Source organism: Podarcis cretensis, assembly GCF_951804945.1.
Source record: "Podarcis cretensis genome assembly, chromosome: 5".
In the NCBI taxonomy this organism is placed as follows: domain Eukaryota; kingdom Metazoa; phylum Chordata; class Lepidosauria; order Squamata; family Lacertidae; genus Podarcis; species Podarcis cretensis.
Window position 1 is genome coordinate 57,600,486 of NC_137174.1, and position 17,022 is coordinate 57,617,507.

Sequence of the window (17,022 nt, forward strand, 5' to 3'; positions counted from 1 at the left end):
GATTTTCTATAAATAACTCTCCTTTCCATTATCCTGTATGCTGATGAGTCGCTCCATTGTTTAAACTTGGTGGCAGAGCTTTCTCTAATTGTGAGAGATTACTCTAGCAAAGAAATGATGCCAAGAGATTGTATTTGTAAAGGTGACAAGCTTGCAAGGGCGAAACCTCACTGAGCAGATCTAACTCTGGTTGATGGCAATCCTAGGAAAGGAATATGATGGCCAAATACTGATTTGCTAAGCTTTGCACAGACCTCTTTCTGGCTTTGGTGTGAAAGTCCAGAGAGCGCATTGCCATACACATGATACATATGTGGGGAATGTGAAGACAAATGGCTTCATCTAATGCTGAAGGCAAAATGGTTATCAGACCCCTTTGGAGAAGCAACAACTCAGTTCTAGAGTTCAAGCAGTTTTGGGCACCATACTTTGTGGGTGCTGACTCTCAAGACCTGTCACCCTTGAAAAGTATTTCCTATGTGCCTTGTAACTTGTCTTTTATGAAGCAGTAATCTTCATGAAGCAGCAGGTGATGCTGTTGCTCATGATCTCAAATTTGCTTCCCTCCTATAAGGAAGAATCAAGGTTGAATTGAAAACTACTTCGTTTTCTTTCATTTTATGTGGAAGAAAGAGCATTTAGGCAGGGTAAGGATGTTTGTCTTATCTCTATCCCAGGTGTGCTCAGTATTTGAAACAAGGCATCTTGTTATCTGAAACGAGAGCCCATTGTGGTTGTAAATGGGAACAAACTGGAGGATGCTGTCCAGAGTATGTTCCTGCTAGTAATACTTAGCTACACAGAAGTTACGGATAATATGGTATAGATGAAAGGCAGGGCAGGCAGTGCATTATTTGCTTCATCCAGTTTATATACTGCTTGATTGTAAACACAAAAAACAAAGTGGTTTACAAAAAATGAAACAATGACATCACCAATAAAAACAGTTTAATTTTTTTAAAAAAATAATGAGTATCGACAATAAGTTGAAGACTTCATTAAAATGCATATCAGAATTCTACATATCTGAGTAGGCTTGCTTAAAAATGATGTTAGCAAGTGCTGAAAAGAGTATAGGGAATACGCCTGTCTGACAGAATGCAGTTGGAAGGCCCATAATGAGGGAACGGGTGGCGTTGCCAGTGCAAAGGGTGGAGCAGGCACCAGGTCAGTGATAGAGCATGTGCTCTGCATGGAAAAGGTTCCAGGAGGTTCGGTCCTTGGCATTGCCAATTGAAAGGATCAGTTAGCCAGTAACGGGGAAAGGCCTTTGCCTGTGACTGCTGCAAGTTGCAACAGACAATTCTACCCTAAATGGGCAAATAGTCTAACCTGGTACAGATCAGCTTCCTATGATGATGGGGCCCTATATTTTAACAGCTGTGAAACATGCTGATTTTCAGCAGAACTGGGGAAATGAGCACCTGCTATCATTCCCTCTTTGATTATGATGATGATGATTTGTATACGGCCCTATACCCACAGGAATATCTCATGGTCGTCTTATTACTGGGTGAGTAGGAAAACAAAGACCAAAATACTGCCTGTGTACCACCACCCTGACTTCCCAATCACTTCCATTTCCTGTGTTGTCTATATATGTGAGCTTTTTGTTTACATGTGATATTTATAGACACATACATGCACACCTGCAATAGGCAACAGGCAGTGAGATATTAAATGTAATAAATCTAAACTGTATCACCGCATCATATACTCGTGCAATGCTGAACACATTTTAGATCTGTTTCATTAATCCAAACCCTCTGAACATCCATTAATCTGAACCTTCATCACCAGAGGAAGCATATCCCTTGGCAATCTCTTGGTAGCTGATACTTCTTGTGTGTTTTGCTTTCCGAAGTGCCTTCTCCTAACCTTTATTGGAGGTTTGCAAAACCTGCTCAGATCCTACACCTCTGCTTTTATAAATAATTTGCTTTTTAACAGCATTGAGCAGCATATTTAAATGGCTTTCTGTGAAGAAGGAAGCTATTGTCTCCCCATGTCAGCCAGCCGGTGCTCTTCGAAATTAAGTGTATAAAAAAAAGAAGTACCCAATAGCTGAGTGAGGTTCTGACTCCACTCTGCATAGCTGCTAATTATCTCATTACAGGGTGAGTAGATAATGCAGCTGGAGCCAAGAGCAATTTGGCCTCTCAAGCAGCAAGAAGGGCTCGCTGTAGTAGACCAAGGCTGCTTTTACACAGGAGGCTAACGCTGGCCGGACTTCTGATTCCTGCTGTGAATGTATAACACATGAGCTGGGCCATTCCTTTTTCATTCAGAATTCTCTCCTGCCTTCTCTATGTATTGACCACCCTTCACCAAAAGGCCACAGGGCAATTTACAATGTGATAAACAATGTAAATAAACACAGAGCACAAGAACTTGAACACCAGTTATGGGCAGCAACCTACAGGCCTCTCAGCTGACATCATATGTGATGATGGGCCTAGGCAGGTAAAGATGCTGCTGCAAAGGAACAGTCAGGAGATTAAAGGGCACTCATAAAGCATCAGTACCTTCAAAAGGTTGTGGATGAAGAGTTTACTATTTAAAGCTCAAGTGTTGGTAGAAGGAACTGGGAATCTCATAATCTTGCTCTATTTAATAAGTTGCCAGCATTTGAGCTTCCCTTCCATTGTGGTAGTAACATGAACAGAATCCTATTTTCTTGAACCTATTAATGTGTTTTGATCCACTCCTTGGTGAATGAATCCCATCCCAGCTAAATCAGAAAGTGCTGTCCTGCGAAAAAGAACCCGGCTAGCCTTTCCATTGGCTTGGATTGGAAAAGAGCTGATTTATCCCAAAGAAAACATGAGTATGCCTGATTAAGAGCTTTTCCCTGCACGTTCTCTGAAATGGATTGTTTTTGAGCAGATTGTAAGAAAACTTTGATAAGCCAGTTGAGCTGAAATGTGTTGGGCTCATTTATTAACAAACAATTATATTTTCCAGCGTATTTGAGATGCATCTCTTTCTTTTGTTTACTGCTTCATTTGAAAACAAGGGCTGTGGCTCTGTCATCTCACTTTACATTCAGGTGCAGAGGATGTTTTTGTTAAAAGGACTCCTTTGTATGCTCTTTTTTATCAATTTTCTTTATTCAGTATTTTTCATGTGACCATCTGGCAAATTATTAACAATAATCAACAAAATTGCTCCCAGAAAAAAATAGCTTCAGATCATAATGTTCTGCAAGAAAATATAGCTTAGCATAAAACTACAGAACTCCTCTAAACCCCACAATCCCACACTGCTGCAAAACCAACTTCGCTTTGCTTTCAATCGGACTCTTTCAATACTTTCCTATATCGTGGCCACCAGGAAATAAATCACAATGGGGTCAGCGTGGAGCCTGTTCCCAAGTAAGTGGGTATAGGTTGGCAGTCCTAGGCACTATATAGGAGGGACAAAAAGGAAAGGCAGTCCAGGTGGTTGAGTGCTGTCTTTGCTTGGGAGAAAGAAGCCTTATCACTCTGACCTTATTACAGTCCGGTATGCCCAACTTCTGCATTGTTACTCCACAAAACTGGAAGCAAGCACCTACATTTTGCCTTCAACACAAGGACAGGATGAACCAAAGTGTCTGAATGCTTTGACTGAAAAAGATTTAAAGGATTGCTGTATTGGTAGTAGGTTTAAACTAAATAATAATAATAATAATAATAATAATAATAATAATAATAAATTTATTGTTTACACCCCGCCCATCTGGCTGGGCTTCCCCAGCCACTTTGGGCGGCTTCCAACAAAATATTAAAATACAGTAATGCATCAAACATTAAAAGCTTCCCTAAACAGGGCTGCCTTCAGATGTCTTCTAAAAGTCTGGTAGTTGTTGTTCTCTTTGACATCTGGTGGGAGGGCATTCTACAGGGCATATATATATATATGCCTTTCATTTCCTTCACATTCCTTCACATTTCTACCCTGGGGTTTGCTTTCTGGATCAAGCTCCTAGACCAGGGGTCAGCAACCTTTTTCAGCCATGGGCTGGTCCACCGTCCCTCACTTGATCTTAGCCAAAAGGCCGAGAAGCGACCGTCCCTCAGACCATGTGATGGGCCAGACTATATATTTTTTTGGGGGGAATGAACGAATTCCTATGCCCCACAAATAACCCAGAGATGCATTTTAAATAAAAGGACACATTCTACTCATGTAAAAACACACTGATTCCCGGACTGTCCACGGGCTGGATTTAGAAGGCTATTGGGCTGCATCTGGCCCACGGGCCTTAGGTTGCTTACCCCTGTCCTAGATAAAAGTTCATGAGCGGGATGTGATGTCTCCAGCAGAGCTCTCCTTGGCTTCCTTCCCTTCACACCTGTGTTAGATATAGCAGTACAAGTGCCTGCAGTGAAATGAACACATGCAGCTCCTGCACATTGGGGGGAAAATGTCGTGGTATTTTTGCAAAAGCATATATTTAATAAGCAAGCCGCACTAAGCAATGGTGCCGATTCCCGCGATAATACTTTTTGAGTTATTCTTAAAAAGGATTAAGTTAACGGAGGGCAGGTTACCTTTTCTAACATGGAGATGTTATTGACTGGAAAACTTTTGAACCAAATTCCCCTTCTCCTTTCCCCAGATACTGCCCAGAGAACTATTTTAACAATCCTTATCTTGTTGGGGTGGAGACATCTGTAGAACAGTTGATCCTCAGCCAGGTATTAAACAGAGAGACACACAAACATCAAGCAGGAAGCAACCTCAACAGGGAGAAGGCCAGTTTACATTCACTTTCATAGAAGCCACCTGCCTTAAACAATCCGAAGCCAAAATCCGCCCCATCCAGATTTCTATGTTAATGATGCCTCCCTAAAACAGTTAGCATCAAAATTAGTGCTGGCTGAGTAAGTCTGAATTCTCCAGCTCTACAATTTTATGATTCTTGTACCTTGTAAAGAAACCTTTGGCTCTGCTATATCTATGAGAATTCTTGCACACCTGGAAACAATCCTTTTGGGGGAAATCCAGCTTTGTCTGCTGAGCAGAAGTTACGGTATGCTGAGAACCCCCCTATTGTCTCCAAACTGTACCCAGCAACTGTTGCCTAGTGATAAATGTTCATGGCCCTTAGACTACCAGTGCGGAGTGGACCAGAGTGCAGACTCAGTTTGGTTCAGTTAAAATTTCAATATGAAATCAGCAAATTTGCGCTTCCCCAAACAAGATGTGATGCAGCCAGCCTTCAAAATGCACACTGCTCTGAGTTTTGCAGTGCTGTTCTTCAACCAGAAAATGTATACAGAAATGTGTACTAGAGGAAGCAAGTATAAACATGCATTTATTTGCAGAAAGAATAACAAATGCATTATATGAGGGGGAACTGATTGCAAAAAATGCATTGTTATGAGTTTGTGTGGGAGGGGGGTCCCTTCCCATTCTTGGGATCCTGAAGCTGGTGAAACATGTTCCTTTTTTGAAGAGAATGGCTTTGGCAAGTTAGTTAAGTACCATGATTTAGTATCTCCAAAGAAGTCGCTCTGTGCAATAGAACAAATGGGTAGACTGTTTCCCCACCCCAGTCTTCAGGAGAACAATAGTGACAGTTGTTGGGTGTATGAACTGAAAGCTGGATGCTGGAAGCTGCAGACAGATACATGTGTTGCTCTATGCAACTGAAAACCTGAAGGGGAGATAAGGTCTCTGGGAGTGTAAATGCTGTGAGCCCCCACATCCTATGCTCAGGTTGTATCTATGCATAAATAAAACCATATATCTGAAAGGCACCACAGTCTCTGCTGACTTTCATTCTGAAGAAGCTGGACATCAGTTGCAAACTGATATAGAAATGTGGCAAACAATTTAATATAGAAAATTAAACTAAAATTGGCAGATGGCTCCATCCCTAGACCAGAGCCAGTGTTTCCACTGTGTGGTTGTTAAGTCCTTTAACACAGCCTTGAAAGTAGAGATCTGCTTAATCCCTGTTATGGTTGTTTCTCTATGTAGATGGTTCCTTCATGCAACCTGTCACGGGCAAATGAAATTTGGTTTCAACTGAAGTTACAATTTAAGTTTCTACCCTCCCCCTGCTCCCCCAGTCCTTTCCATGTGTCTAATATAACTTTCCCAATATCTCTTTTTCACTTTTAAGGAGCTGTGGAAGGCTGCTGACTGGACTGAAACAAATGCATTGGGTTAGGGCCTTAATCCTCCTCCCTGCTCTGTTTTCACTGATCAAAATTGCCCAATGACACATCTAGCTTGGACCCAGAGAACACGAAGCATTTGTAGAGTTTGAAGGTGGACTGATAAAGCAAGAGAGTGGGGAGGATTTTTCGGTATATATTATTGCATAAATCTCTGTCCTAGTTTGGGGGGGGGTGAGACTCACCCTTGCTATGTTGGATTGTTACCAGCTGGGAGAAAATCAAATGCTTTCAGTCTCCAGCTCTCACACAAGCAGGTGAGAACATCTGGAGGAGTGATCCTAACAGTGTATATATTTTACATAATAAAATAAGTAAAATCTCAGTCTGGACATGTCTAGCTCTTCTTCTGCAACAACATTTGCAACCCCCAAAGAGCAATCCATCTCTTTATTAGAAAAAGAAAGGAAGGAGTTAGGGCGATCTGAGTCAACAAGAGAAAGAAGAGCAGGTGTTAATCGCAACAGGTTATGCTTGAGGTGTCTTTTTCTTTCTGCTAAAATAATTAACACCTATATATAGTTCTGAGTATGTCTTCTCATTTGTGATCTTGAAATGCAGAGAATAGCTACTTTTCAACCTGTAAGATGGGGAGGCTTTGCCCCCTGAAAGCCACCTTTGTGGGTGGGTCAGGGAATGGTCAAGGCTTTCCTACATGTGGTAGGCAGGACCAAGTTTTGTAGAGGGCAGATAAACCTCCATGCATTACACACCACATTCACATGGTTTGACACCCTTAACAGTAACCCTACACACAAAACCCTTGCTTTGTTCCCCCAGCCCTCTGCCAATTCCGGGCAGGTCAGCTGAGAGGATAGTTCCACCCCTATAGGACTAGTTTCAGCATTCTCAAGAGCACAGATTTTTAACCTCAGCAAGGCTGTAACCCCTTCTACATTCTCAGCCTCCATCAGTTACTACCCAAAGGCCTTCTCAAACTTTCACATGCTTTAGATCTCTGCTGGGGTTCTCTCACCAAAGAGTACTTGCCCCAAACTTGGATCTTGGCATCCTGGAATTCTCCTTTTTATATACCTGTTTTTTCCTTGAACCAACCTTTTTTACCAAGGTATTGCCTAAAACACAGGGCTTGCTCCAGGTTTGAATGTACTCTTAGGGCACTCAGGCACCTGGTCTGGGAACTGGGTGTCATTTGAATTTCCCAGAATGCTTCAGAATAACACCACATTGGCTGCAGCAGAGGGAGGAAGAGATGCTGGACCATCACCTGCTCAGCTGAGAAGCCAGGCTCCTTCCTCCATCAATTGTCACTAGGCAGCAGTCATTCCTTCAGGATATAACAGCTGGGAAGAGAAGGGATGCAAGGCCCTCCCACTTGCACAGTGGAGAAACCAGCAGCATTTGGCACCTTCATTCGTTCAACTGTTTCCATCCCAGCTGGTCATTAGAAGAGCTTTCAACTAGGAGCTGGCATGGTGACAACAGGCCTACTTGGAAATGTCCAATTTAACTCAGCAGGATTTAGTTCTGAGTAAAAATGAATGGAATCATGCGGCATGTCTTATTTTCCAATGATTTAAATTGAGAATAAGGTATGCTACTAAAAGGGAAGCATACTGTAGTTTGTGTTCTTTTATATAAAAACAATATTAGGAATAGTAGACACAGGAAATAGATGTACAGTAAATAAAGCACCATCTTTTGATGGCTGCATTTGGAACTGCTCCTTGCTCTGTGCACCAAGACCTGTAATTAGGGCCTACATTATTACTGAATTGGGAAGCAATGGTGCTGTCAGGGCTAATCTTTGAGCCAGGAGTCCAGGCACCTATGCAGCAGAACAACACAGAGTATGTAATCTGCAGCCAGGATCACTGCTGTTCTAGCATGGAGAAACCCCCTAATGCTGGGAACAAATATGGCACTTTCCAAATATGGAAAATTCTGACTTTTGCACATACACCAAACCATCAAGTCTTACCTAAGGGCATTTGTAGGAACACAGGAAGCTGTTGTAAACAGGTACACACCCAGCCTTACTTTGAGATGCTGGTGATTGAAACTTGGACCTTCTGCATACAAAGCAGATGTCCTACCATTGAGCTATGGCCCTTCCTTATGATGATTTGTACTCCTGTTGTGGTCATATGCAATCCGTTTTCAATAATTTGTGCCTGCAGAGGTTTTGAGGCCACCATGCTGCTTCATTTCCAATCAGTGTATATCCTGTAGCTTCCTGTTGAAATCCTGTAACTTTTCACGCCACATATGTTCTGGTTTCTTTTTTCTCTTCTCTTCTCTTCTCTTCTCTTCTCTTCTCTTCTCTTCTCTTCTCTTCTCTTCTCTTCTCTTCTCTTCTCTTCTCTTCTTTATGCCCTGCCTTTGTTATACTAGAGCCACTCTAGACAGCAGTAATGTGGCAGATGGAGGAAGCATCGCAGAGCAACTAATAAAGCAGAATAAATTCACAACTTGTTGTTGTTGTTTAGTCATTTAGTTGTGTCCGACTCTTCGTGACTCCATGGACCAGAGCACGCCAGGCACTCCTATCTTCCACTGCCTCCCGCAGTTTGGTCAGACTCATGCTGGTAGCTTCGAGAACGCTGTCCAATCATCTCATCCTCTGTCGGCCCCTTCTTCTTGTGCCCTCCATCTTTCCCAACATCAGGGTCTTTTCCAGGGAGTCTTCTCATGAGGTGGCCAAAGTATTGGAGCCTCAGCTTCACTATCTGTCCTTCCAGTAAGCACTCAGGGCTGATTTCCTTAAGAATGGATACGTTTGATCTTCTTGCAGTCCATGGGACTCTCAAGAGTCTCCTCCAGCACCATAATTCAAAAGCATAAATTCTTCGGTGATCAGCCTTCTTTATGGTCCAGCTCTCACTTCCATACAGCACTACTGGGAAAACCATGGCTTTAACTATACGGACCTTTGTTGGTAAGGTGATGTCTCTGCTTTTTAAGATGCTGTCTAGGTTTGCCATCGCCATTCTCCCAAGGAGCAGGCGTCTTTTAATTTCGTGACTGCTGTCACCATCTGCAGTGATCATGGAGCCCAAGAAAGTAAAATCTCTCACTGCCTCCATTTCTTCCCCTTCTATTTGCCAGGAGGTGATGGGCCCAGGGGCCATGATCTTCGTTTTTTTGATGTTGAGCTTCAGACCATATTTTGCGCTCTCCTCTTTCACCCTCATTAATAGGTTCTTTAATTCCTCCTCACTTTCTGCCATCAAGGTTGTGTCATCTGCATATCTGAGGTTGTTGATATTTCTTCCAGCGATCTTAATTCCGGCTTGGGATTCATCCAGTCCAGCCTTTCGCATGATGAATTCTACATCTATATCTATATCTATATCTATATCTATATCTATATCTATATCTATATCTATATCTATATCTATATATAAAATAATATTTATTAAAGTTTCAACAATTACAGAAAGAAAAAATAAACATACCACATTAAACAAAAACAAAACAACACACCACACCACAATATAAAAAAGAGGAAAAAAAGAAGAAGAAAAAAACAGAGAAATAAAACCCATTAAACAAAAACAAAAACGCAAAAAAGAAAATGCATCAGATCTCCTCATTACCATTCTTTCATTAGCTTATTTCCTTGACCTCCTCACACCTCCATTTTTTGTATTCTAGGTCTATTATCTATTTCAGCAAATCCTTTCCCTCTTTTAAAATTTTTGTCCTGTAAATTGTCTTAATATAATGTAGCTTTACTTTTCCTCCTTTCACCAATTAACAGTCAGTTATTCCCAAATCCTTTATATACTTCCTGCTAAAATCATATAATATTGTTCCAACATCCTTCTAACAGATATTAATTTTACAGTGTTTCTGTAAATAGTCTTTAAATTTCCTCCAATCTTCCTCCACCGACTCTTCTCCCTGGTCTCGGATTCTGCCAGTCATTTCCGCCAGTTCCATATAGTCCATCACCTTCATCTGCCATTCTTCCCGGGTGGGTAAATCTTGTGTCTTCCAATACTTTGCAATAAGTATTCTTGCTGCTGTTGTAGCATACATAAAGAAAGTTCTGTCCTTCTTTGGCACCAATTGGCTGACCATGCCCAGGAGAAAGGCCTCTGGTTTCTTCAGAAAGGTATATTTAAATACCTTTTTCATTTCATTATAGATCATCTCCCAGAAGGTCTTAATCCTTGGGCACGTCCACCAAAGGTGAAAGAATGTACCTTCGGTCTCTTTACATTTCCAATATTTATTATCGGGCAGATGATAGATTTTTGCAAGCTTGACTGGTGTCATGTACCACCTGTATATCATTTTCATTATATTCTTTCTTAAGGCATTACATGCCATGAATTTCATACCTGTGGTCCATAACTGTTCCCAGTCAGCCATCATAATATTATGTCCAACGTCTTGTGCCCATTTAATCATAACAGATTTCATTGTTTCATCCTGAGTATTCCATTTCAACAGCAAGTTGTACATTCTTGATAAGTTCTTAATTTTAGGATCTAGCAGTTCTATGAATTCTACATATAAGTTAAATAAGCAGGGAGACAATATACAGCCTTGCCGTACTCCTTTCCCAATTTTGAACCAATCAGTTGTTCCATATCCAGTTCTAACTGTAGCTTCTTGTCCCACATAGAGATTTCTCAGGAGACAGATGAGGTGATCAGGCACTCCCCTTTCTTTAAGAACTTGCCATAGTTTTCTGTGGTCGACACAGTCAAAGGCTTTTGCATAGTCAATGAAGCAGAAGTAGATGTCTTTCTGGAACTCTCTAGCTTTCTCCATAATCCAGCACATGTTTGCAATTTGGTCTCTGGTTCCTCTGCCCCTTCGAAATCCAGCTTGCACTTCTGGGAGTTCTTGGTCCACATACTGCTTAAGCCTGCCTTGTAGAATTTTAAGCATAACCTTGCTAGCATGTGAAATGAGTGCAGTAGTTGGAGCATTCTTTGGCACTGCCCTTCTTTGGGATTGGGATGTAGACTGATCTTCTCCAATCCTCTGGCCACTGCTGAGTTTTCCAAACTTGCTGGCATATTGAGTATAGCAGCATCATCTTTTAAAATTTTAAATAATTCAGCTGGAATATCATCATTTCCACTGGCCTTGTTATTAGCAGTGCTTTCTAAGGCCCATTTGACTTCACTCTCCAGGATGTCTGGCTCAAGGTCAGCAACCACACTACCTGGGGTGTACGACACATCCATATCTTTCTGGTATAATTCCTCTTGCCACCTCTTCTTGATGTCTTCTGCTTCTGTTAGGTCCTTACCACTTTTGTCATTTATTATGGTAATCTTTGTACGAAATGTTCCTTTCATATCTCCAATTTTCTTGAACAGATCTCTGGTTTTTCCCATTCTTGTGTTTTCCTCTATTTCTTTGCATTGCTTGTTTAAGAAGGCCTTTTTGTCTCTCCTTGCTATTTTTTGGAAATCTGCATTCAGTTTCCTGTATCTTTCACTATCTCCCTCACATTTTGCTTGCCTTCTCTCCCCCGATATTTGTAAGGCCTCGTTGGACAGCCACTTTGCTTTATTGCAATTCCTTTTCATTGGGATGGTTTTTGTTGCTGCCTCCTGTATAATGTTACAAACCTCCATCCATAGTTCTTCAGGCGCTCTCTCCACCAAATCTAAATCCTTAAACCTGTTCCTCACTTCCACTGTGTATTCGTAAGAGATTTGATTTAGATTGTATCTTACCGGCCCAGTGGTTTTCCCTACTTTCTTCAGTTTAAGCTTGAATTTTGCTATAAGAAGCTGATGATCTGAGCCACAGTCAGCTCCAGGTCTTGTTTTTGCTGACTGTATAGAGCTTCTCCATTTTTGGCTGCTGAGAATATAATCAATCTGATTCCGATGCTGCCCATCTGGTGATGTCCATGTGTAGAGTCGTCTCTTGTGTTGTTGGAAAAGAGTGTTTGTGATGACCAGCTTGTTCTCTTGGCAGAACTCTATTAGCCTTTGCCCTGCTTCATTTTGAATTCCAAGGCCAAACTTGCCAGTTGTTCCTTTTATCGCTTGACTCCCTACTTTAGCATTCCAATCCCCTATAATGAGAATAACATCCTTCTTTGGTGTCATTTCTATGAGGTGTTGTAAGTCTTCATAGAATTGGTCCATTTCAGCTTCTTCAGCACCAGTGGTTGGTGCATAAACTTGGATTACTGTGATGTTAAAAGGTCTGCCTTGGATTCCTATTGAGATCATTCTATCATTTTTGTTTTGTTTTTTTAAAAATAATATTTATTACTTTTTTAAAAGGAAAAAGAGAGAAAAGAGAAAAGAAAAAAGAAAAAAGAACAATAGCAAGAAAAAATAAAACAATACAATACTATATATAAACCATACAAAACACAACCTCAACACATCACCCAACACAATAAACTAGACAAAAAAAAACAAAAACAATTTAAAAACATACATCATACTTTTTCCATATTCTAACTTTCATTTCCTTATATCACCGACCTCCTCTCACCTCCCTCTTTGTATTCCACTTCCATTAATTGTTTTAGCAATTCCTTTTCATCTTTCTCCATTATCTATCATATAAATGTCTTAACATATTTTTAATCTTATTTCCATTAAAATTAGTATACTTATTAACTCCTTATAGCATTTCTACTAAGGCCATAAAAATTCATTCCAACATTTTCCTGTCACTCATTAATTTTACAATATTTCTATTTATAGACTTTAAATCTTCCAATCTTCTTCCACTGTCTCCTCTCCCCGGTCTCGGGCTCTGACAGACACTTCCATCCACTCCATACAGTCCATCAACCTGGAGATCTTACGTCTGAGGCTCTTAACTCTTTTCCACATCCCTTCTGCAGTTCTTCTTCATATTCTTTGATGCTAAAGAGCAGATCTCGAGGAAACTCCAATCCAACGACACCTCCACTCCCTCTCGACAGGTCAGCCAAATTTCCACAATTAAAGCTAGGATCCATAAAGTATTTCAGGGCATATTTCAAAATTCCTCCAACTCCAAAGGCCCCCCGAGCTCCAATCTCCTCCTGACCCAAGCCCATATTCCAAAAGTCAGTTAATCCCTGTATAGAGGGATCTTTCCAACTTTCCTTTTCCAGTCCAGGCCAGGCTCCGATCTTCAGAGTCTGACTTTTTCTAGTTTCAATCATAAAGGGCCTCAACTTATAGTCTTCAATTTGCCTCTGTAAGACTAAGGCTCCCCCTTGCATTGCTTTAGGTTAGACGACAGCAACTTTCTCCTTCTCCTTTTCAGCAATTTGTCCTGCTAAAATAGATTCCTGTGTCAAATCCTGAATAATTTCTGTATTGGTGCTCACTTTTGGTCCCAAAATGTCAGTTTTAGTAATCATAACATCCAATTTTTTATGAAGCTGTTCCAACAAATAGTTTATCTTGCAAAATGCAGTTACTAAGGCTTCTCCTGTCGACATTCTCGAATGTCCAAGGTCAATCTCTAGTTCCCACACTTCTTATCAAGCAGCTGGAGATTTCCCAGCTCCACTCTTGTAACAGTTTCAAAAGCTCCCTCTAGAGGGAAACAGTCTCCACTTGTATCAATCCTTTCAAAGAAAGTTCAAAAAGTAAAGTTGGTTTCAATTTTCAGTTACTTTTCCTCCCTTTTAAACGCAGAAGCGGACAATGGAAACAATATATTTCTCTTATTCAACCGACTGTCAACGTCCGTTCTCTTCACTGTCAATGAACTCTCCCAAAACGTCAATCACTGTCAGTCCGTTCCCAGGTTCAGAGCAGTGGCAATTTAATTCTAATCACTCTCTCCTTCAGGATACATAGTCCAAAATTTCCCCCCTCTTCTCTTGCTTCCAAGGGGGGTCTAATAATTTCAATCGATGGAAGTTTAATCCTTTACATAAGGCTTTCCAAGACCTTAACTTGTAAGCTCTTTGCTTCAGTCTATTTACAAAAGGGGAAGGCGGACTTCCTGTTTTGAACCTTCCCCGTTCGATGTCAAATTAAGGTATTTAAAGATCCAATTTTCCGTACTACTCACGAGTTGTTGTTTAAAGTCCAATTGTCCACAGGAAAAAGTCAGCGCTCTCCGGCAGCAGCAATGCGGCTTCACTCCGTGAAAGAAGCAGTTGATTCAAAGCACCGCGCCACTCACCCCACGTCGCTCCAGATCCCCAAAACAGGGTTTCCCCGTGAGTAGGGGAGGCGCAAAGGGTGCCAGCCGAATCCCAAGTTCACAGGCTTCTTCCGCCTGTGATTTCAGTGGGTCTCCGCCTTCGCCGTGGCGGTTCAGACCCTACTTTTCACAGAGCAAGTTCCTCCCGTTTGGAGGAGCTCCGCCATTGCCGGAGGCGCTAACCCGGAAGTCCCCATTCTATCATTTTTGAAATTGCATCCCAGTACAGCTTTTTCCACTCTTTTGTTGCCCACAGTAGTAGATGTGATGGTCATCCGAACTGAATTCACCCATTCCCATCCATTTTAGTTCACTGATGCTCAGGATGTCAATATTTATTCTTGCCATCTCATTTTTGACCACATCCAACTTACCAAAGTTCATGGGTAAGTCTTCATAGAATTGCTCAATTTCAGTTTCTTCAGCACCAGTGGTTGGTGCATAAACTTGGATTAAAGGTAAAGGTAAAGGTACCCCTGCCCATTCGGGCCAGTCTTGCCAGACTCTAGGGTTGTGCGCTCATCTCACTCTATAGGCCGGTAGCCAGTGCTGTCCGCAGACACTTCCGGGTCACGTGGCCAGCGTGACAAGCTGCATCTGGCGAGCCAGCGCAGCAGACGGAACGCCGTTTACCTTCCCGCTGGTAAGCGGTCCCTATTTATCTACTTGCACCCGGAAGTGCTTTCGAACTGCTAGGTTGGCAGGCGCTGGGACCGAACGACGGGAGCGCACCCTGCCGCGGGGATTCGAACCGCCGACCATGCGATCGGCAAGTCCTAGGCGCTGAGGTTTTACCCACAGCGCCACCCACGTACCTTCTGCCAAGAGAACAAACTTGGATTACTGTGATGTTAAAAGGTCTGCCTTGGATTCGTATCGAGATCATTCTATCATTTTTGAGATTGCATCCCAGTACAGCTTTCGCCACTCTTTTGTTGACTATGAGGGCCACTCCATTTCTTTTACAGGTTTCTTGCCCACAGTAGTAGATATGATGGTCGTCTGAACTGAATTCGCCCATTCCCGTCCATTTTAGTTCACTGATGCCCAGGATGTTAATATTTATTCTTGCCATCTCATTTTTGACCACCTCCAACTTACCCATGTTCATGGTTCTTACATTCCAGGTTCCTATGCAATATTTTTCTTTACAGCATTGGACTTTCTTTTCGCTTCCAGGCATATCCGCAACTGAGCGTCCTTTCGGCTTTGGCCCAGCCGCTTCATCAGCTCTGAATCTACTTGTACTTGTCCTCCACTCTTCCTCAGTAGCATGTTGGACGCCTTCCAACCTGAGGGGCTCATCTTCCAGCGTCATAACTTTTATATGCCTGTTGTCTTTGTCCATGGAGTTTTCTTGGCAGGGATACTGCAGTGGCTTGCCGGTTCCTGCTCCAGGTGGATCACGTTTGGTCAAAACTCTCCCCTATGACCTGTCCATCTTGGGTGGCCCTGCACGGCATAGCCCATAGCTTCTCTGAGTTATTCAAGCCCCTTCGCCACGGCAAGGCAGTGATCCATGAAGGGGAAACTCACAACTAATGCACTATTATTATGTCAAGAGCACATTGCAGAATACACCTGTCTGGATGGTCCTGTGTTCGCATGATGGAAAGGTTCAGCTATACATTCAAATGCTCTAGTCTCCAAATCCTGTGACATTTCAGCAAATACTGTATATGGCATGTAAGTAAGGATCACTAGCAGATTTCAGTGAGGTGCTAGGTGGTGTAGGCTCCTGTTTTATTTGCTGTTGGACATAAGGCTTGTTAAAACGTTGGAAATGCTGAGCTGCTGAGTCTCTCATTACAGCACTTCTTCTGTCGCAATTGCCTTGCCACCATGGAGCAAGGGTAAAAACTGCTGTGTGCAAAACTGCAATACCTGCCTGCTCCCTGCACCCAGAATCCGTTCCACCACTGAAATTATACTGCTGATCTGATTGCAAAACTTATTCCTTGAACACTTGCTTACCCAGCATAGGGCCGTTTTTGTTTCAAACACGGCGCCTGCCCTGCCAAGGCAGCTGATGTTTGGAACGTACGTATTTTCTTTTGCCTCAAGCATATCATGTGGTCACCGGGTCATTTCAAAATCTCTCTAGCTAGGCTAAGGTTGCAGGGGGAGTTTGCTGCTGCAGTAATTGCTAAGAGGGAGCCTTCCTCCTCATTAAATTAATAAGCTTGGTTGGGAAGCAGGCGAAAGCTCCCCCAACGCTGCAGGATGTGGAACGCTTTGGCGACTGAAGCAAAATGCACACCTTACTGAGGAGTGGAAGTGCAGAAGTGTGGGCTACATCAGAGGGAAACACATTCCCTGCCTCCCCCGGGGCTTTTGCAGTGTGGAAGGTCTTGGACAGCAAAACAGGCTGTTCCCAATTACCATCCAGACCTCTAATGAGGCCAGGAGCATCTGAGCCAAACACAAGCCTGCTGCAGTGCAGGAGGAAATGGACCAAAATACCCACGTGGCTGGCGTGAGCAAAGCTGTGTCAGGCAGTTTTGCACAGTGGAGTTTGACCCAGAGACGGAGCCAGAATGCTGAATCCAGAGGGAACAGCAAGAGAAGCTTCCAAGGCAATTGACTCAGAGATCCTATTGTCCAAAGGTTTGTCGATTCAGAAGTGCTCTCCCGTATTCAAGACTCCTCTTGGCCTTGGTTTCACTGTGATTTATAAGCCCACATTTATCTACTAATCGCTGAAATGCAGCCACCTCTGAGATGGCGAAAGAGCTCCCTTTGCTTT